The following is a 21,550-nucleotide window of genomic DNA, read 5'->3' as shown; positions in this document are numbered from 1 at the left end:
AGTTTATAAACTTGGATTTAATGTGAAAAGTTATTCATGAAGAGGGGGATTTGTTAAATTTATGAGTAAATGATTATATCCCACATTGGTGTGGGTCCATGATTAGGAGAAAAAATGACCTTAGATGTTAAGGTGGACTTGTGTTGAATATTAAAGTGGGTTCGGAAAAGAGCTTATAAACATAGATTTAATATGAGGGTTACTCATAAAAGGGAAGATTTGTTAGGTTTATGAGTAAATGATTATGTCCCACATTTGTTCAAAAGATGGAGAAAGAGCGGTTAATATGTAAGTAAGGGTTCGAGACCTAACAGTTTAAGTTTTTGGGTCAGAGTTGGGTTCTTGACTTATATATTGGGCTTTTTGGTGGATTCTCTCGAGATATTTCTCCCTAACAAAGTCTAGTAGCAGCACTACCAAAAGCATAAAATTACTCAAGTTCGCAATCAATTAGAAGGGGAAAAAAGTATGTATGAGTTTGCCTACTCACAAGATTGGAATGAAATCACTAAGCTGTCATATTCACTAAGGGCATTCCAAATAGAATCCACATTAACTAATACCTTAGCCTTAATTCTACACTCCTGCCATGATATCACTTGAACTTCATAATGGATTTTTCTCTCCTTCTTCTCTTCCCCTGAACTATAATTTTTATGATGGTTTCTGTGATTATTATGACCATAATTTGGAATTTGACCATTGGAACTACATTTTGGTTTATCAATGATGGAACATAGGGCAAGATACTACTTTTGTAGACAGGATTTGAGTCCGTCTATTATGTTCCTTGATTTGCATTCAAAACTAACATTGAGAGTAAATGCTACATGAATCGAGGTTGAAAACTTATTGGTAACCTTAATCACGGAGTGAAGTTAATTTACTAAGGAATTTTTGATTAGTTTTACTAATGGGGTAATTGGATTAGTAAATGCGCTTGAAGAGATTGTCATCTTGGCTATGTTGAGATGATCATACACGGTAGTTAGTATGAAATGGGCTTCTATCAATGGATGAGATTTATTGTATAAATATTTTCATGTATGTAATATTAGTTATATAGAGAGGACATGATCGTTAATGGTATTGAATATTTCTTGAAGTTATGGGAGTAAATTGACGTAAGATTCATAACTAACTTTGTCCTTATTATACATGAAGTATATTGGCAGATGTTAATTTGGTGCTAAATCTAGGTTTGATTATAATTCTGTATATATGTAGACAGTCATAGTTTAAGAGTTATAAGCCATTTATTTGTACGGGTAGCGAAGGATTTTATATTATGTTTAGTAAGATTTAAGGATCCATGACTGAAAGGAATGTATGATATTTTCATATAATATTAGGTATAAGTTGTCACTTATTAGAAGGACTATAACATATTTCCCATCAATGTAGCCAGTTTTACTTGAATTTTGGAGTATACTCGGTACTTCTTGTTTAAGCATCCTAATCAAGTTTTATTTGTTATGTGTGAAGTTTGGCTCAAAGATGTGACTCAAAAAGCTTGCGATAAAAAATTTTATTTCTTCACTATCCTATTTATTGATCTTTAAAGTTGACTAAAAGTTGGCTTTGAAAGCAACTTAGAATTTGAGATTTTTTTTGTTGTAGTTATTTGGATGATTTTTACGGTATTTTCTTAGAACTTCAAAAATATGTATACATATATTTTATTTTGTCACATCAATCTTGTGCAAGTTTTCAAGATATATTAGTTCGGTTGATGAAGCCAGATTGAATTTATCATTAAGCATTGATTTCTCTACTGGATTGTTGTTGACTTTCAGAAGTTATTGTATTGTAGATTCAAGATTTTAATTTCGGATATGATAGCCAATTGTTAGGCACTACAATGAAATATTCTGAAATTTTGTAAGGAACTAGTTGGAAGGTTAATGATACCTAGATATTGGAAATAATACGTCATAGAATAAGAAAATGAATTATTTTGCAGTGGAATTCAGAGAAATATAATATGTGGAGCAGGTTATGATTATTAGGGCAATGATATTATGGTGAATTGTTGCAGTTTATGGGTCTAAGGAAATGCTTATCATAACATATTTTATAAGAAGTTGACATAACAATTATTGAGGAAATGCTTATCGTAACATATTTTATAAGAAGTTGACATAACAATTATTGAGGAAATGCTTATCATAACATGTTTTATAAGAAGTTGACATAACAATTATTGATAGCGAGAAGTAGAAGAGGGTGAGATCATGTTTGGAAATTTAAAAGTTCGTAAGTTTTGTGATGACCCAGAAAAAAAAATTATTTTCTCACTTACCAACTAATTGCATTTCTATTTAAATTATATTTGTATAAAATTTGCATTCATTTAGTGATCTACTTGTTAAGTGATAAACGAGTTTCTCTTGCTTGTTTATTTTAACCTTCGAGCGATTAATTTCTTGAAAATTTTGATTTCACGACTTATTAGTGAATTTGGCCAAAATCCTAGAAGAATATAAGTTAAAATATTAGTGAAATTAAGAAAGATTTTTAAGAGTTAAAAGAAGGTTAGAAAAGTTAAGGGTTAATAGCAAGAAATTTAAATGGAAGACACTATTTGGACGCTAGTCAAAGTTGACTTAAAAACCTTTCTTGTGACTAGTTTATTAGCTCAGAAATAACCAGAATGCCCTCATTTTGCTTCCCTTGATGGCCGAACCCTAGAGAGAGAAAGAGAGAGAGAGAGAGAGAGACTCCAATTCTTCTTGAAATTCTTGAAGAACCAAACTTCTCTTTCACCAAACTACTTGAACATTTGGAAGATCTTGAAGGAAAACGCTCCTAGGAGTAGATCTTGCCATCTTCTTGGGTTAATTTTGCTAAAGATTGGAGTTTTGAAGAGGTAAGTGGCTAATCTACTTCATTCTTTTGCTTTTCAAGTAATTTTGGACTAGATCTTGGTAGATCTATGGTAATTATGGAAAACCCATGGTGGGTTTGAAAGTCTTATAGAAATTTGGTACTAGGTGCTTTAATGATCTTGGTATGTTTAGATCTTGATATATTTGGCTAGAATTTGGTGGATTCTTGTCTCTTGAGATCCTAGTATTAATGATCGACGAAATCCATGAGAATTTGAGTGTGATTTATGGTGGATTGTTGGTGAAAATTGAAGTATATATATGCTGAAATTTCTGTTTAGGTGGCCAATTATCATGGGCAAATTTTCATCTTTACCTTCCGTGAATTTGTGGCTTGTTTGTACACTTGTGCTGGAATTTTTTTAGGAAATTTGATGCTACTTGATTCTATATATGTTGGTTGGATTATGTTGAAAATTTGTAAGAAAATGAAGTGGTGATGTAGGTTATCTAGTTGGAAAAATGTAAAGTTGCAAAAGTTGGAAAAATTTGTCTAAGTTGGCCAAATTTGTGAGACAAAAACTCCAATTTTAATTTTCTATTTAAAAACTAGTTTTGGTGGAATTTAGTTCAAAAGGTTCTATTGGACTTTGATTTTGGTATGTATAATGATTTTGGATCAAAATTTTGAAGTTAAAAAAAGGGGAAAGTAAGATTTCCTCCAAAGTTTAGTGATTGACAACTTTATGGAGTGATTTGACTTTGAATCCTTGTTTTAATAAAGTTTTGGTTGATCTAGTTCAAGAAACCTTATTAAACTCTGATCCTGGTTTGTGAAATGATTTTGGGACAAAAACTACGAAAGTAAGTAATTGAAAAAGTAGACTTTTGCTATGATTTGTTTGTTCAAAAACTTGTATGAGTGAAAAGCCTTGTTCAAACTTTTGAAATGCTTTTGCCCTAATGGAAAGTTGTATTTTACTTGAATTGCCGATTTGAAAGCTTGAATGGGTTGAAGTGTCTAGGACACTAAAGTCGACTAATTTGTAAACAAAGTTTTCATGCTTAAGTAAATTGATTTGGTAAACACTAGGGGTTCACTTATATGTTGTAATTGTTTGCCAGGGCTGCAATCTAAGCGTGTAGGTGATCCTTCTGTAGACGCTTAAGTGCTATTTGGTGAGTGTTTAAGTGCATGGTAGCACTATACAAATGTTTGATATGTTAATAAGTTTGAGAAAATGATATGGCTGTGAACTGTCGTTCTTTTGAACTTGTTTATGAACAGGCGAGTGTGTATTTTATCGCACTCGACCCTACTGAATTGTTATTGCTATAAGTGAATGTGATATGATATCAATGATATGTGGGGGCCCCAAAACTCAATGGCTAGTTATTCGAGGTTGAGCCGGCAAGGGCTTAGTCAACTCGATTAGTGAACCTTGGGTAATGTATTTATGTTGGATCCATACTATTCTGGGTATACTCGAGTGATACCATTCATTGTGTGTGGGCCCGGTAGTGGGTGAAAGGTGGACGGAGTGGTGTGAAGTGGAGATTCTACATGGCCATGAAAGTTGAAAGAGTGTCACCTACTTGAATTACTGATTGATCAAGTGTTTGCCAGTGCTCAATATCCTTAATGATGTGCTTATATGATGCCTCTTGTTGACTTAAAATGTGAAATTATTGCTTTCTTAAATTGCATGTCTTTCTTAGACCTCACTGGGCGCAATCTCATACCTTTCCTTTTGTTTTCCTTAGTAGGGTTGGTTCGTCATTCGGGAAATTAGCACTTAACTTTTATTTTAATTAAATTAAGTGATTAGGGTACTACATTATTTTGAATATGAATTGAAAACTTAAATTCTTTTTTTTGCATTTTAAGTTGCTTCGACAAACAACTGGATACATTAGTTGTATTTAGCGTATTTTGTGGTAAGATTGGATATTGGATTTGATTTTGTGGTTTGAAAACGACTCTTGACGAGAGCTGGGTAGGTGGTCCACTGATACCTTAGGGTACGCCCTTGGAAGAGGTGAGATCGTCACAAGTTTGATCTATTTATCATCTCATAAGTTTACAAGTAAGGACAGACTAATATCGAAGTCATGACTTGATAGTTCTATTGCAACGGGTGATATTATTGGGATACTCCTACCCGACAGTTAGTGTAAAACAGGCTATGATCAATTTGAAGAAACATCCCGAAGTTTTGTGAATAATGGTAGAAATTTTGAGGACAAAATTTTTTTAAAAAGGGAAGAGTGTGAGAGCTTGAATTTTATACCTAATTGCATACACTATCATTAGAAATTTTGAACGTGCAATCTTGTTGGATTGTTGACTACATGAAATATTTAATTGATTACCTTATACTTAAGTGTACTAGAATATTTTAAATTCATGCATGATTCACGTTCATGAAATTTAATACAAATTAGACAAGAAACTAGTGGGGTAATAGTGAGATGGAATGAAAGTGCATGGTTTAAAATTTTATCTATTCAGCCATTTGACACTTAGCTTGAGGTGGACATTTGTCCAACTACTAAACCAAGCTAACATGACCTTATTTGACCCTTGACATGCAAAACAATTCTTGACCGAGGGAGAGAGAGAGAAAACATTTCTGGTTCCTTAATCTTCCAGCCAGCAACCGAGAGAGAGTGAGGGAGAGAGTTAAACCATTTACTCTTACCAATTCAAAACAAGAAAGAGAGTTGAGAGTGAGGAAGACAATGCGGCTTCTTGGTGTCCAAACCAGCTACATTGAGGGAGAAACATTGGAGCATTTGCCTTTGAGAAACCGAGGGAGAAGTGTGAGGACCCGCAAATTTCTTATGTTTTTCCTCAAAAATGCCTTTTATTTGAAAATTATTATTTATTAAAGCCTCCTACCCAATTATTCCACAATAAGTGCAGATAAACCTAGAAAGTAGGGTTTCACTCTTCGTTTTCAACATTGGAGCAAAATGAGGGTTTTCGCAATTTTCCGCCGGATGAATTTTCGGTATGGAGCAAGGATCAAATTTGGTGATTAAAAGTGACTTTTAAGTGGGAAATAATATGTGATTAGGAGCAATGATATAAAGTTAGTGAATGGGAAGTAAAAACCCTAGTACATGTGTTTTTAAGAAAAACGGCGCGAACCGGCGGGTCCCGCGCACTACCGATTGAACGCACCAATTGACCACCACTTTCTTACCATACAAGTTTATTGATATTTGAGCAAAATATCCTCTTAATTGTCAGCTTGTTTGACCGAAAATTAGAGGCTAGAAATAGCAAGGAAAGAAAGAGAAAAATGAAAGGTGGAGGTGGCGACACTTGTCGCCATCCTAGAGTTTCTTGGCCAAGTGAGTAACTAACCTTCTTAAACCAATTTTCTGCACTTTTCCTTCATTATTTCTGCTCCATAGCCGACCAAAGAGAGAGAGAAAAGAGAGAACAGGAACAACTTTCTTCTTCTTGAATCTTAGCAATCCAAGTGACAAATCAAATTTCCAAACCGGTTAAAGTGCTAATTGTGAGTTGGGAAGCTAGAGGAACTAGAAATTTTCAAAGGAAGTGGAGTATCACTCTTCCAAGCTTTGTTTTTGAGGTACTAAATCTGATCATGGTCCTTGATCTTTTAAATCTTGCTTTAAGATGTTATTTAGCTTAAGTTTTGGCTTGATTTCAAGATGTGCAAGTAGTTGTGATGATTATTGGATGAGATATGCAAGTTAGGGTTTAATAATTTTCTGCCTAAACTTGTTGTATAGTTAGTATATGTTGTATATAAGGTTATATAAGGGGCTTTGGTAGTGATTGGAACAAGAAATTTGAGAAAGTTTCATTGAAGACCAAAAATTCCAGAATCTGGAAAATTTGTTCCCCTTTCTGTCCGGTTTTGTAGCCCTATGTTAGAGGCCGAATTGGCCTTGGCTTAAAACATGAAAGTTGTAGGGAATGACATTTTAGAGGTGCCTGCAACATTTCAGGTCAATCAGAGTAGCGTAGCATGATAAAAGTCGAAATTACCCTTGCTGTCCTGTTTCTACCCGAACCTGAGAACTGCGACTGTAATTGGTTATTTTGGGTTGGAATGCTTCGGATTTGATTGTTGAGGTCTTCTGATGAAATGTAGCCCTGTATCTTAGCTTTCGTATGGCTTTGGAATTACTTGATTTGAACTTCGGTAGCCTGTTTTATGATATTTACGTCAGAATGCGTTTTGTGAATCTGTTATTGCGGTTTTGGTGTAGTATATTACATTTTTGACCTAGTTACACTCGAAACTAGATTGAGTGGTCTTCTTCAACATTGTAGCCCCTTAAGTCCTGAATATTCCTGTAAAATTTTAGGTCAAACGGATTAGTGTATCCTGAGTTATAGACAAAACACTCAGGCCTGTTTTTGACATTAGTTTGTGCTGCGTTTTGAAGTTAGCCTCTGACCGTGCATTTTTCCGTTTTGATCCCGTATGAACTGGGTGCTGATCCCTTCATAAGAAATTTAGATCTTGGTCTCAGCTTCAAAACGGTATAAAGTACGTCGAAATCCGAGTTCCATAGCTCTTGTTATGACCAAAATAATATTGATCGTCAGAACTGCTTTGTATGTGGACAGTTCTGACGGGTACTTTGACACTCAAATTTCGTTCTGTTATGAGTGGATTCAGGTCTTGGCCAAAACATCCAAGTTTTAGCCTTATGTCTCAGCTTTCTAATGCCTTTGGAATTTCCTGATTTGGATTTGGGAGCTGGGAGTTATGGTCCAGCGAACAACCCTGTTCGTCACCCTAAGACGTAAATTTCTGGTACTGTTTTCCACAATTTCGACCTGCTTCCATTCAGATCTAGATTAAAGTGTCTTCATGAGATTTGTAGCTCTTTCTCATAGCTTCGAAACGGTATCTTTCTCACTTTGATCCGACATTTCTAGCCTAATATTTGATCAAATCGGTTTGAGATGGCAGATTTGGCCGTTTCCTTTTGCCGTTCCGTGCACTTGCATGTGCCAATTTTGCCGTTTCCGTACTTGAGTGTGTCGGCTTTTGCCGTTTCGCTTGTTTTAAGTATGTTAGTAGCCATTTGTGATATATTGTGACACAATCTTCTATTTCAGACGGTGGTGAGCTAGGTGGAGCCGGTGGGGCCTACTAGCTACTTTTCGCGACGTGAATTTTGTCCTTTTGTTATCCTTGTTCGTTGGGTAAGTATTCAGGCCGCTCTTGTGTGTTAGTTGCTTATGTGTTGCGATATATATGAAGAGGGTACCTAGGCGAGGGTGTACTTTATCGCACTCGACCTAAACCCTAACTTACGCACATATTTGTACATGGCTTGTGTATATGAGCAATTTTGGAACTAAAACCCTTGAGCTTGTGGCTCGGGGTGACTTTTGAGAAATTTTGTGAAGTTTGTGAGTTTGGGGCCCGATCTCAATACCTAGATGGACTATTCGAGCCGGTTAGGGCTTGGTCGAAGTCAGTCCAACCTGGATTGAGGTCACCAAGTTTGTGAATCCGGTTCACCGATTATGTGGACCAAGTTTGTGACCCGAGCTTGTGACTCAAGCTCAAGTTTGTGATTTCGTTCGCCCGGGCAAGTTTGTGAGATGACTGGCCAGAGAGGGTGATAAGGTGTACGGTGGGAGAACAAGTGGAGTTCTACGGACCATTATTTGTGGTCGACGGAGTGTCGGCAGGAGATCATACATGGCACATGAATTGGCTTTGGAGCCACCCGTATCCTTATTATGTGATGTTATTTTTCTGCTTTTGCTTTACTCTTACTGAGTAACTGTTGTTACATGAGATTTACGCTTTTGCCCCTGTTTACTTACTAAGCATATAGCTTACCCCTTTCCTTTTGTTTTCCTTAGCAGGGGGCCGACGCGGGGATCGCTCGGGAAGGTGTTTAGTGTTTCGATTATAGACGAGTGAACTTGTACTTGTTTTAGTGTCTCGATTTTAGTTGACTTGTACTTGTTTGAGTTTTATCTTGTAATTTATTTGAGGACTGTAGTGCTTGAGTGAGTCCCGGCGAGAGCTGGGCAGGCGGTCCGCCAAACCCTTTGGTACGCCCTAGGGGGAGGTGGGGCCGTCACAGGTGGTATCAGAGCTTAGGTTTCAGATCTCTGTAGTGTATCCTAGGCTTGAAGTTTAGGATGCCGGACTGTGGGATTCGATTTGACTTGAAAGTTAAGCGATTGAGGGATAAAACCTTTAGCTGCTTTGCGTGGTCTCTTCGCGGAGTGACCCTGGACTAAGTGGTGAATAAGTATGAGGGACTAAGTGCCCGTTCGAGCATAAGCTATGAATTGCGAATGTTATGGGCCTTTAATCTTTTCCGTGGTATTTGAGGATCATAGATAGGTACGTCGGGTAGGAATTTCGATTGTAGATGTTTTACTCTTGGGACTGGCCAGCTCGAGACGTGAATCGTCTTATTTCGGATTCTTGTGCCTGAGTACTCCAAAGTTGAAGTGGTATTAAGTACCTGAGACTTGTACTTTGGGGAAACATGAACAGGCTTTGTTCGACTGAAAAGAGTATAATAGGTCAATGGACATCTAGTTTGAATGATAAGTGACGTGAGAGACCGGACGAGGTTATTTAACTGGGACCGGGATGATATCGTCCTTACTTTTGATTTGCTTTTATCCCGTTATGACATGACATTGGTTTGAGTATTTGTGCATATGGTTATTTGTCTAATCATATGATTATTTGTGCATATGACATTGGTTTGATTATTTGTGCATATGAGTATTTGACATGATATCGCCCTTATTTGTATGGGTGTATTTGATTATCTGCCTTCTTGATATATGGTGTATTATGTGTGTATATGTCTTTTGTGTAATTGGTGTGCTAGAATTCGATTGCTTTTGTCGCTTTACTGCATTCATTCATTAAAATACCCTTTTGAAAAAAAAAAATTTCGAGAACGAAATTTCTTTAAGGGGGAGAGAGTGTGAGGACCCGCAAATTTCTTATGTTTTTCCTCAAAAATGCCTTTTATTTGAAAATTATTATTTATTAAAGCCTCCTACCCAATTATTCCACAATAAGTGCAGATAAACCTAGAAAGTAGGGTTTCACTCTTCGTTTTCAAGATTGGAGCAAAATGAGGGTTTTCGCAATTTTCCGCCGGATGAATTTTCGGTATGGAGCAAGGATCAAATTTGGTGATTAAAAGTGACTTTTAAGTGGAAAATAATATGTGATTAGGAGCAATGATATAAAGTTAGTGAATGGGAAGTAAAAACCCTAGTACATGTGTTTTTAAGAAAAACGGCGCGAACCGGCGGATCCCGCGCACTACCGATTGAACGCACCAATTGACCACCACTTTCTTACCATACAAGTTTATTGATATTTGAGCAAAATATCCTCTTAATTGTCAGCTTGTTTGACCGAAAATTAGAGGCTAGAAATAGCAAGGAAAGAAAGAGAAAAATGAAAGGTGGAGGTGGCGACACTTGTCGCCATCCTAGAGTTTCTTGGCCAAGTGAGTAACTAACCTTCTTAAACCAATTTTCTGCACTTTCCCTTCATTATTTCTGCTCCATAGCCGACCAAAGAGAGAGAGAAAAGAGAGAACACGAACAACTTTCTTCTTCTTGAATCTTAGCAATCCAAGTGACAAATCAAATTTCCAAACCGGTTAAAGTGCTAATTGTGAGTTGGGAAACTATAGGAACTAGAAATTTTCAAAGGAAGTGGAGTATCACTCTTCCAAGCTTTGTTTTTGAGGTACTAAATCTGATCATGGTCCTTGATCTTTTAAATCTTGCTTTAAGATGTTATTTAGCTTAAGTTTTGGCTTGATTTCAAGATGTGCAAGTAGTTGTGATGATTATTGGATGAGATATGCAAGTTAGGGTTTAATAATTTTCTGCCTAAACTTGTTGTATAGTTAGTATATGTTGTATATAAGGTTATATAAGGGGCTTTGGTAGTGATTGGAACAAGAAATTTGAGAAAGTTTCATTGAAGACCAAAAATTCCAGAATCTGGAAAATTTGTTCCCCTTTCTGTCCGGTTTTGTAGCCCTATGTTAGAGGCCGAATTGGCCTTGGCTTAAAACATGAAAGTTGTAGGGAATGACATTTTAGAGGTGCCTGCAAAATTTCAGGTCAATCGGAGTAGCGTAGCATGATAAAAGTCGAAATTACCCTTGCTGTCCTGTTTCTACCCGAACCTGAGAACTGCGACTGTAATTGGTTATTTTGGGTTGGAATGCTTCGGATTTGATTGTTGAGGTCTTCTGATGAAATGTAGCCCTGTATCTTAGCTTTCGTATGGCTTTGGAATTACTTGATTTGAACGTCGGTAGCCTGTTTTATGATGTTTACACCAGAATGCGTTTTGTGAATCTGTTATTGCGGTTTTGGTGTAGTATATTACATTTTTGACCTAGTTACACTCGAAACTAGATTGAGTGCACTTCTTCAACATTGTAGCCCCTTAAGTCCTGAATATTCCAGTAAAAGTTTAGGTCAAACGGATTAGTGTATCCTGAGTTATAGACAAAACACTCAGGCCTGTTTTTGACATTAGTTTGTGCTGCGTTTTGAAGTTAGCCTCTGACCGTGCATTTTTCCGTTTTGATCCCGTACGAACTGGGTGCTGATCCCTTCATAAGAAATTTAGATCTTGGTCTCAGCTTCAAAACGGTATAAAGTACGTCGAAATCCGAGTTCCGTAGCTCTTGTTATGACCAAAATAATATTGATCGTCAGAACTGCTTTGTATGTGGACAGTTCTGACGGGTACTTTGACACTCAAATTTCATTCTGTTATGAGTGGATTCAGGTCTTGGCCAAAACATCCAAGTTTTAGCCTTATGTCTCAGCTTTCTAATGCCTTCGGAATTTCCTGATTTGGATTTGGGAGCTGGGAGTTATGGTCCAGCGAACAACCCTGTTCGTCACCCTAAGACGTAAATTTCTGGTACTGTTTTCCACAATTTCGACCTGCTTCCATTCAGATCTAGATTAAAGTGTCTTCATGAGATTTGTAGCTCTTTCTCATAGCTTCGAAACGGTATCTTTCTCACTTTGATCCGACATTTCTAGCCTAATCTTTGATCAAATCGGTTTGAGATGGCAGATTTGGCCGTTTCCTTTTGCCGTTCCGTGCACTTGCATGTGCCAATTTTGCCGTTTCCGTACTTGAGTGTGTCGGCTTTTGCCGTTTTGCTTGTTTTAAGTATGTTAGTAGCCGTTTGTGATATATTGTGACACAATCTTCTATTTCAGACGGTGGTGAGCTAGGTGGAGCCGGTGGGGCCTACTAGCTACTTTTCGCGACGTGAATTTTGTCCTTTTGTTATCCTTGTTCGTTGGGTAAGTATTCAGGCCGCTCTTGTGTGTTAGTTGCTTATGTGTTGCGATATATATGAAGAGGGTACCTAGGCGAGGGTGTACTTTATCGCACTCGACCTAAACCCTAACTTACGCACATATTTGTACATGGCTTGTGTATATGAGCAATTTTGGAACTAAAACCCTTGAGCTTGTGGCTCGGGGTGACTTTTGAGAAATTTTGTGAAGTTTGTGAGTTTGGGGCCCGATCTCAATACCTAGATGGACTATTCGAGCCTGTTAGGGTTTGGTCGAAGTCAGTCCAACCTGGATTGAGGTCACCAAGTTTGTGAATCCGGTTCACCGATTATGTGGACCAAGTTTGTGACCCGAGCTTGTGACTCAAGCTCAAGTTTGTGATTTCGTTCACCCGGGCAAGTTTGTGAGGTGACTGGCCAGAGAGGGTGATAAGGTGTACGGTGGGAGAACAAGTGGAGTTCTACGGACCATTATTTGTGGTCGACGGAGTGTCGGCAGGAGATCATACATGGCACATGAATTGGATTTGGAGCCACCCGTATCCTTATTATGTGATGTTATTTTTCTGCTTTTGCTTTACTCTTACTGAGTAACTGTTGTTACATGAGATTTACGCTTTTGCCCCTGTTTACTTACTAAGCATATAGCTTACCCCTTTCCTTTTGTTTTCCTTAGCAGGGAGCCGACGCGGGGATCGCTCGGGAAGGTGTTTAGTGTTTCGATTATAGACGAGTGAACTTGTACTTGTTTTAGTGTCTCGATTTTAGTTGACTTGTACTTGTTTGAGTTTTATCTTGTAATTTATTTGAGAACTGTAGTGCTTGAGTGAGTCCCGACGAGAGCTGGGCAGGCGGTCCGCCAAACCCTTTGGTACGCCCTAGGGGGAGGTGGGGCCGTCACAAGAAGAAAACAAAACAGTCTGCAAATTTCAGCTTTTGTTGTGAGCAAACAAGGGAAAAAACCTGATAAATTTCCCTTATTTTCTCCCTACCTTAGTTCTATAATGTCTTAACTTGAACTACATCAAGAAAAGAGGAATTTAATCCGGGAAAAAACACTTGAAAGCTGGAAATATTTCTGCTAAACACACTAGATGAAATCTGTCTGCAATGCTGTGGCTATTTCTCACAAAATCTGTTAAGATCAATTTGTATGCAACACACACACACACTCTAGCTCTTTTATCCGGTCATGCATGCCGAATTTCACTTTAAGAAAAGAAGGATCAGTGTAAAAACTTGGGGGAAAACTCTGCTTAAAAGCTGTTTACTTGCTGGAAGTTTTTTGTGTTGGCTGAGATGAAGAATGCTTGAGTTTCACAGCTTTTCATTTGAAATTTTGGAAGAAATTTTACTAGGAATGCATGATATATGTTTTATCTCTTGTCCTATATAAGGTATTTATCTTTGAAACTAGTGAAACGTTGGTAAACTTGGTGGAAAATGTTGAAAGAACTTGCTGGAAATTTGTTGAGATGGACGAGAAAGAAAGGAAGAATTTTTCCAGTTTTCCTCTATGAAGTTTGGCTGCAAACTTTCATATTGTAGTTCAATACACATTATAATACCTTAATCTTAACATGCATGTTGGATTTGAGTGTAAAATGAAGAGTTTTATTGGATAAAAATTTGTTTTCAAATTGTTGACTTGCTGGGATTTTTCAATCTTTGGCCGAGAGAAAAGGGGGGTTGGTTTCCCAAACTTATATCCAATTTTTTTGGAATTTGACTTGAAGAATTCTTGTTATGTTCTCCTTCTTTGTTGTATATATGTCGTGTCATGTGTTTTGCTTTTGGTTCTAGAGAAAGTTGGTTGTTTTAAGAGAGAAAACTTAAGAAACAATGCTGGAAATTTTGAAGAGGGTTGAGGAGAGGGAGAGCTGAGAATTTTCAGCTTTAACTCCATAACTTTAGTTGTTATTAAGTATATCTTTGATTCATATACCTCTTAATATCTAAAACTTGGCATGCATTAATTTAATTGATTTAAGCAAGGAATTTGGGTTAGTTTGCAAGAAAATTAGGAATGAAATTCCGGAAATTTAATTTCATAAATTTGGCTGAACTTGAATTGGTTATTTGTGTAGCTTGTAGCCGTAAAATTTCAAGGGTTTTGATGAAGTGTTGCTTCCCCACTATTTTACTAGATGTATGTTGGTTGCATGATTGAACCCCCTTGAAAATTAAAAGTGGAATTGTTGTGTGAGAATTTGGGAAAGGTGAGCTGGTTGCTTCACCTAAATGTGGCTATAGCTTAAAACCCTTTTGGAATTGTGATTTGGAGCTAGGAAATAGCATGTATGTAGATCTTTTCTTAAGTGTTTTACTAAGTGAATAGTTAAATAATTACGGTAATTATAAATTGTCTCAAGAGGCAATGGGGTGCAAGGAGGATACCTCGAAGCCAAGGTGTAAATTGTTCTCTTAGAGTGAGTGTTCTATATTTGTTTGTAATGATTGAATACATGATGAACATAAATGTTATGTGTTTAGTTGACCAATACTTGTTGGGTTATTGATGTTTGAATTGTTTAGAGTGACATTTGTCAATTACTACTGTTTTACTGAAAGGCAAGTGCATAGTTTATTGCACTTGACCTCGGTGAATTTTGGAAATGTTAAATGCCTAATTGTTACTGCAATTGTGCATGAATGTAAGCCGAATGTGTACTTTATCACATCGACTAAATTGGGCCCCAAACTCCACCATTGGACAATCTATTCGAGCCGGTAACGGGCTTGGTCGAGTAGGCTAAAAGACCTTGGGTACTGAAATGTTTGGTATACTCGAGTATTACCCCCTTAATGAGGCGCCTATTGAAGTGATGAAGTGACTAATGATTGAAGGCAATTTTTTACTATTTGGAGAATATACAGAGGAGATTGGTGGAGTGTGAAGTGAATTGCAGGAAGTTGTGCAATGAATTACTGAACGGAGCTAAGTGTTACGTTTGGAAACGGACGGGAGCCGTCTCTAGAGTCCATATCGGTACCGTATCCTTTGATATTGATTGTGCTATTTGATTGTTTTGTGAATTATCCTGCTATTAATTGGTTTGTTACTCCTGTTATATTACTGAAAGTGTGAAATGTTGTGTTTAAGGTTGTTTATTTTCTTAGAACCTCACTGGGCGTAAGCTCACTCATTAGTTTGTTTTTCTTAACAGGGGTTGAAACATAGAGTCGAGGAATGGTGAGTTCAAGAGTAGAAGTCTTTGTTTCAAGTAAATTGCCATCTTATTTGTATTTAGTAAATTGATTGAACAACTTGTATTTGATTTGTTTAGTAAGTGACGGGTGTGGCGAGTAGCCAAAAGTATGCCCGAGACTTGAATTGTACTTGGATGAATCCTTTCGTACTTAATGTTATAGTTTTACTGACTTTATCATTTTTAAGGATTGTACATATTAAATGTTGTGGGTTGAGATGGCTTTTCTTTTGTGGGAATGTATGATGGACTGTTAATTGCTTTAGTTAATGAAATGTTATCTCTCAAGTTAAAGTGAGTGAGTGAGTACTAGCAAGAGTTAGGCAGGCGATCTACTAAACTCTAGGATATGTCATAGGGGAAAATAGGGTTGTCACAAGTCATATGCCCTAATGATCAAGACGAATGCCCAAGCATTCAAACAAATTTTTCTTTTAGGCATTCTAGCACATTTTCCCTTATTTTAAGCTCCAGAAGAACATCCCAACTTGATTTTCTCTTTGCTTGGTTGGGGAAGTTGAGTCTCTTAAGCAAAACTTGCAATTTCCAAAAAGTTTTCTTATGTTGGCTTAAAAATTTAAGTTGGCGAACATGGATGTAAATTTGGAATTTAATGATGTAAAGGAGGTGAAGTTTCAAAACTTTGTAACTCACATTAAGGATACTCTAAAGAAACAACTGAAAGACAGTGCTCTGGAAAAGAGTTTTGCAACTATGATAATTAGTTTGCGAGATGGCATCAAACCTTTTATGCAAATAATCATTGAAGCTTATAGTAGTTTGCCGAGTTTCTGCTCATGATCACATTAGTCATACAAACAGGTTTTATTTTAATTAGTTATACAAATAGGTTTTACTTTTCTTATGTGGACATAAGATTATAATTTTTCTTTATTTTATCTAATCTTTTTTTTTTGTGTTTCAGTGTATGTGTGTATGTGTACATATATATTATAATATTTTTGTATTTTTATATTTTTAAAATATATAAAAAATAAAAATTTGTGGGGCAATGTCATCCCATTTGGTTGGATACAAAACATCCTACTCAAAGTCTTTGCTTTTTAAAACACTGATTCCAATCTAGATAGTTGTGTATCCTAACAAAAGAAAGCTGTCTCATCCTTAATTCAAGCATTCAGGGACACCTGAGAAGAAAAATACGAGTATTCAGGGATACCTGTAGGCTACAACACATTTGTGCCATAAAACAAGAGAGATGCCCCATGCCCAATGTCTGAGAAAATAAGCTTTACATGCAAAAAAATAGACATATGGTTGAAATTACACAGTGGATGGGTGTTGAAAAGAATTATTAATGAATATGTCCAAACGATCGATCTGTTAAGCATGGAAAGTTAAAAGAGTAGCATTCTTTTTAAGTCTCAAAGAAATGAAGAGCAAGGTACAATCTACCAATTTAGGGAATTCAAACTCTATTTTTACTTGTATTTTTCCTTTTTATAGTGCAAGAATTTTTAAATTAAGGTTAAAATCACTTGGCTTCAATCATGAACAAATAATTAATATTAGGACTAAATAGTTAATAAATTGAACGAGAAAGGGAAGACATCAACACTTAGAAGTTATCGCAATTGAAGACTTAAGTCGATCAATCCTTACTTTTGATGATTAACAAACAAAAATGATCATTTGCACTGATGTTTTTAGTGAGAATTTTGCTAGAATAGGTGCTCAAATATTTGGAAAAAATAAAAAGAAACGAAGATTGTCACTTAGTATCAAACACAGTTTCGAAAGCATAATACTTGATCGGACGTGCAAAGCACCACAATGGAAATATCCCCCTATCATGGGATATAGTATCGGATGCATAATCAAGGGTTGACTATCCAAATATTAAAGCAAATAACATTGGGTGAAGTGTCAAACATAACTCACTCTATCGGCCATCCAAAATGTTAGGAAATTGGCTTAATTTCTTTTAATCAAGATCATTATTTTGTGTGAAAAGTAACTAGTTTCCTAATTGGTTTTAGTTGCTTGAAGTAGCAACCAAGGAATTTCCTATTTTGTTTAGTATTTAGAAGTTATTCCCTATTCTATATATGTCTAGGAATTAGCATTAGTTTTCTATTGTTATTTGATTTTTTGGCCAAATAATGTTCTTTATAAATAGGTAGATTGGCATGCTATAAAGACACACAAGAAAAGGAGTGAGAGAGTTCTTAGTAGATATGAGAGTTATACAAGAGTTGGGCTTTTGGATCAAATTGTAATCTTGTAGTTCTTTTTTTCTCTCACAATAAAAACAGTTTTTCTTTCTATGGATGTAGGCTTGGTGATTAAGCCGAACCATGTTAATTCTTGTGCATTGTTCATCATTCGTGTTAGTTATTGTTTTCTATTAAATTATTGGTTTTCCCTTTTCTATCTCAAGCAGTTGGCTTGATACCCTAACACAAAAATCAAATGCAAAACTTGGAAAGCTATTGATCTCTTTCAAACGCATCTATTGGAAAGAAAACATTTGGATCTCGATTGGTTGTCAGATGCATGATTTGGATGCAAAGCATTTGATTTGGACGTCTGACAGCTCCAAAGGTTAGTTTTTAACAATTAGATTTTTTTGACTGTTGGAGAATTTCTTAAACCAGATTTTCATCTTCTATAAATATTTCAAGGCCTAAAATATCATAGCAACTTCTGCCTACATCGAACACAAGTTTTTTAGAGTGATTTTGCAAGAAAATACTCCTTTCTTCTACATTTGTAGTTCTTTCTTTGTGAGGTTGAAAAGTTCAAGTATTCTTCATTGTTTGGGTGAGTATTCAAATGTAACTTAGAGAGAATTAATTAGGAAGAATTGTAAATTCCTTGACTCAACTATAGTATGAAAACTTAGTGTAAGTAAGGGGTAAGCCTTTCTTATTACAAGTTGGTTTGCTTCATTAATATTGGAAGAAGCACTTAGTGGCTTGACCTCTAAATTTAGTAAAACTTAGTAGTGAAAGGAGGTGCCATAGAGGGTACCATCTCAATTGGTTTACTTTCTTTTTTAATTTATTATTTTTTTCTTGCTTATTTGTGTGATTTCATTGTTTTATCTCTTTTTACTTTCTACTTGTTTAAGTCTGTGATTATTTAGATAATTTGGCTAGTTAAAATTGGGTGAAAATTTATCATATTTTGTTCAGTTGTTAATCAATCTAATTTACCCCCTCTTAGGTTGCACTAGAGTCTTATAATTGGCATCAGAGTTTGATCTCTTAGAGATTAAACTCAATTGGCTTAGGAGTAAATATGGTAACCAACAATACTTTATATTTAGAGGGTGTTAATTATGTTAGTTGGAAAGAATGTATGAAAATATTTTTGCAATCTATTAATACTGAGTTATGGTATATTGTGAATGAGGATTCATATGAAACTACTATTTTAGATGTGAATTTGGGTGAGTTTAGACCTAAAACTACAAACGAATTAAATGCTCAAGATAAGACTAATCTTACTTCGCATGCCAAGGCTATGAATATTTTGTACAATATTTAGATGCCGGTGAATCTACTGAAGTTAAAAATTGTAAGTCGACTAAAGAAATATGAGATAAATTCAAAAAAAAAACTCGTGAAAATAGTGATGATATTAGAGAACAAAAAAAAACTTTGCTTATTACCAAATATGAATCTTTTACTATAGAGTCATATGAAAATATTAATAAAATGTATTGTAAATTTAATGATATCATTAAAGATCTTGAAGTGTTCGGTGAGAAATATTCTTTAGGTGAAAGAAATAAAAATATTTTGAATAGTTTTCCTAAGGAATGATAAAGCAAAACTACTGCCATAAAAGAAGCAAAAAGTTTGAATTCTATATCTATTGAATCTCTTATGACTGCTCACTGCAATTGCTATAATAATCAACCAGGCCCCTCGTCATCCCTCTTACCATAATCCCTTCAAGCAACCCCACCCTTCATTTCAATTACCACTAGCTCCCTAAACCACACACATCCCAACTCCCCTCCTTCTAGTAGGGTTGCCTAAAACCACCAAGCACTTGGAGACCAACTAATACCAACTCCATCCTATCATGGCAATGGCAAAATGGCTACTCATTCAATACTTCTCAACTTGGAATATACTCGAAATTAAACAATAAAGAAAAAAAATTTCTGGGGAGAGAAGGAGAGAGAACTGACCTTCAGGGAATGAGAGTTTGTCTGAGTAAAGAGCTCTGGAAAGATAGAGAGGTTTGGAAGTGATTTGGCGGGATAAGGTAGTTAGTGGCCAGTGTTAGTTAGGAAAGATGAAAGAATTAATTTTACCCTTTTTTGAGTTAATTACATCTACCTCCCTTATGATTTGACCAAATAAGATCTCCAACCCTGAGGTTTAACAAAATAATGGTCTCCACCTTGTGCATAACAGAGTCTAAATACCAAGTTGAAATAGAGTTTTATTTCTAACATCATATTTTCTTCCTGAAAAGAAGTACTAAAACTAGGCACATCAGAAGAATAAATATCCTCCAAAATTTAGGAACATACTAACAAATTCTAGACAAGAACAAATAGCGTCTAAAAGAAAACCAGCCAAAAAATCCAAAAAAAAAATTAAGTTCGTAAAAAAATTTAAAGATCCATGAAATAATTCTAAGAACCTTTTTGCCCAAGTACAAAAATCATTCAGCAATTTTTGTTAATTTTTTCTTAAAAAAAATCGACGGCTAAGGATGTTTCATGGCTGGATTTCGTGTTTATTTTGTTGAACTTTCTTGAATTCGAGGTTAAAAATGTGTTAAATGGATTGGGATCAATGAACAAAGGACACAAAGCGAAAGAGTTGATTGGCAAAAGTGTTGTAACCTTACGTTTTGATGGAGGTAAAGTTTCTAGATTTAAAGAAAAAAGGGAAGAGATGAAGGATCATTTGTTAGGATGGAGGATCATTTTGTAATATTGTCAAATCTCGAGGTTTAAATATTGTAATATTGGTCAAATCTTAAGGCAAATATATGTAATTAGTCCAAAATTTTATGTATAACTAGCACAAGTGGTGAAATTAATACATTATGAATTGCTGTTTTTCGAAAATAATTTTTAAAATAATTTTATTGAGGTGTACCAGAAAGAAGTTCTCTCTAATACAAATACAATGCAGAGTGACGGGCTTTTAATATACGTACAAGTTAAAAAAATCCGAAATACACCCGTTTCACTGCAAATATACAGGTCAACTAGTAGTTTAGGGTATATATCGAGTTGATCCCACGAGGAAGATTGAACAATCACTGGTGTTACTAAAGCTTCTCTATTATTTAGACTATCAATGATTTATAAGAAGTAAAACCTACTGAACTTATGCAAAATAACAAATGAAAGCTCCTTAGGTTATGGTATCCCTAACTACTTATGCAAGTGCTATATTTGGATCATTGAATACTACTATCTAAGCTAGTTATGGTGTAATTTCCTTCTGCATTTGAATCCTACTTTCGTAGTGAATCAATTATACTCATAACTAATCCATACCTATTCTCATGGTTATGAAATTAGCTACAAGTTCATTTCTTCAATGAAATTACATGAAATGAATCACTAAAACCACATAGGTGCACTTCTACTCTCGTGAGTGTACTCCCTATGTTTAACACTTCTTGAACCAGTGTTAAATCTCAATTTGCATTGCAGAAACAACACCTTAGATAATCACAATCAATGGTACCAAATTAATCATGATTTAAAGAGCTAAAGTGCTAAATAACTTACTCAAATAATAGCTTCAAATAACCAAATAATGAACACTAGCAATTATAGAAAGTTCAACCAAACCCAAGGCATAAACTTTAGAAACACAAAATAACATATAAATCCATAACTTGTATATTAACTAAACTTAGAATCAAGTACAAAAGATAAAGAGTTGGAAAGAAAAAATAACCCTTGTCACATGAGTTCTTTCCTTGCCTTCTTCATCTCCTTCTTCATCTTTGCCTAGCTAATAAACAAGAAGGATGAACTACTACTCTATACTAAACTAATCTAACACTAAGAGAATGGAAAAGCTATATTTTTGCAGACTCCAAGCTTCTCCCGTATGATCCCTTTAGACCTCCCAAATGTCTCTACATATAAACTACTCCAAAGCTCATTTTCCACTGGTCAAACTTTCCACACTTGATTCCCAAATCTGAAATTGTTAAGATAGT

General features: G+C 35.6%; 2 long non-coding RNA genes across 2 annotated transcripts; both read left to right on the top strand.

Annotated features, from left to right (window-relative positions):
- Window positions 1-2,678: 2,678 nt before the first annotated feature.
- LOC140021722 (uncharacterized) lies at window positions 2,679-8,920 on the top strand. The gene is made up of 3 exons (XR_011825667.1): window positions 2,679-2,869; window positions 7,942-8,028; window positions 8,701-8,920. It is a non-coding gene; the product is annotated as an uncharacterized lncRNA (long non-coding RNA).
- Window positions 8,921-12,082: 3,162 nt separating this feature from the next.
- Window positions 12,083-13,158, top strand: LOC140021723 (uncharacterized). Its single transcript, XR_011825668.1, has 2 exons — window positions 12,083-12,171; window positions 12,844-13,158. It is a non-coding gene; the product is annotated as an uncharacterized lncRNA (long non-coding RNA).
- Window positions 13,159-21,550: the final 8,392 nt, after the last annotated feature.

The sequence above is a fragment of the Coffea arabica genome, chromosome 11e (assembly GCF_036785885.1).
Source record: "Coffea arabica cultivar ET-39 chromosome 11e, Coffea Arabica ET-39 HiFi, whole genome shotgun sequence".
In the NCBI taxonomy this organism is placed as follows: Eukaryota; Viridiplantae; Streptophyta; class Magnoliopsida; order Gentianales; family Rubiaceae; genus Coffea; species Coffea arabica.
The sequence above is the reverse complement of the archived record's forward strand: the minus strand, read 5'-3'. Positions and strand labels throughout refer to the sequence as shown.